The 1,487-nt window shown below is 29.1% G+C and overlaps 1 long non-coding RNA gene across 1 annotated transcript; it reads left to right on the top strand.

Moving 5' to 3' along the window:
* The first annotated feature begins 331 nt into the window (after nt 1-331).
* Nucleotides 332-707, top strand: LOC115883955. Its single transcript, XR_004050476.1, has 3 exons — nt 332-476; nt 536-619; nt 695-707. It is a non-coding gene; the product is annotated as an uncharacterized LOC115883955 (long non-coding RNA).
* The last annotated feature ends 780 nt before the right edge of the window (nt 708-1,487 follow it).

Raw genomic sequence — 1,487 nt, 5'->3', positions numbered from 1 at the left:
TATAGTTCTTTGTTCATTATTATCCCCATTTACAACCTCCTACCTCTTATAGCACAGTAAAGAATATTTTTACATTTACCCCAAAATATGACAAAATTCTATTGGGAAAATATAAACTAGTTTTTTTTTGGAATATTGTAGCATTTTCATTTTCCAAATGCTACTTTGTTTTATTATAGACGGATTCTTATTATTATATCGATATTCTTTTTACATTTCTACAACGCTTAAATTTCGGAACGCTCTCCATCGAAAATATTGGATTGTACCCTGGTGTATCGACAAGACGGGAAACGTCAAAATCGTCACCTCGGATTTGGCCGTTGTCGAGGTCACTGTGCCATTTTGAGAATTAAATTTATTTGGCTGGTATTTTCCACAATATGGGAAAAATATTGTGATTTTGTTATCCTATAGATGGTTGAAGGTCCCATATAGTTTTTGATTATTGAGATTTTAGTGGATCTATAGTTTTGGTAAGATTTTCTTTGACATTCCATTCGTTAGAAAAAACCTTCACATGCCTTTCTTTTAGATTCCAGTTTTTTGATGAGAAGTGTCCAGCCCTTATTTGAGAAGAAATGTTAAATAATTATTGATTGTGTGCCTTCACAATGAGGTAAATTAATACCTTCGTAAATTTTCGAGAGTTTTTAAAATGTAAGGTTAACTAATACCGTGCATTTCTTTTTAGGTTTTTCTACAGATTTTTTCTAAGTATTTTTCTCAACGTTTTTCTTTGGATTTTTTTCTGCAAGTATTTCTAGACATTTTTCTAGACATTTTCTCTACAGTTTTTTCTACACTTGTGTCTAGAAATTTTTCGCCAAGTTTTTCTACAAGTTTTTCTTACGTGTTCAGTCGCCGAAGTAATCAGTAGCAGCCTCTTCGGTTAGATTTCAGCCCTGCACCCCTCTGAGGAGAAGTTGGATGCTGTGATGTTTTTGTATTATTAAGAAGATCCTTTTTTAGTATAATTTGGTATACAAGGCCAGTATATTTTTTATAGTAAACTAAAATTTTATTAATTTGATTTTAAATAATCATTAGTGTGTTAAGAAATTAACTATTCTTAGCAGTTTACATTCAACTCGTTAAGTACTTGCCTTCAGCATTACTTTAACCCTTAATTTATAAAATTTAACATTCTGTTACATTTTATTTTTTTTTTAACACTTAAGTATTTGCCTTGAGCATTGCTTAAATTTTACTTGTATTTGATTATTAAAATAATCATGTTATATTGATTGATTATTCATATTTAACATCTATTTATGTTAACCTTTTATAGCATTACGATCTTTGACCTGTAAGGGCAATCTTGGATACAGCTTTTAAACTTTTTCCCTTAACTATATATAAACAAAAAGGTTCATGAATCTTCGTAATAAGTCAATTGAAATTTAGATATTTAATATTCGAATAAAACCAAGACCGTCTCTAAAAGAATTCTTTTTATATTATAATTGTTTGAATAATATTTGAAA

This window comes from Sitophilus oryzae, unplaced genomic scaffold (genome assembly GCF_002938485.1).
Source record: "Sitophilus oryzae breed Bouriz unplaced genomic scaffold, Soryzae_2.0 scaffold_2006_pilon_pilon, whole genome shotgun sequence".
Classification (NCBI taxonomy): Eukaryota; Metazoa; Arthropoda; class Insecta; order Coleoptera; family Curculionidae; genus Sitophilus; species Sitophilus oryzae.
The sequence above is the reverse complement of the archived record's forward strand: the minus strand, read 5'-3'. Positions and strand labels throughout refer to the sequence as shown.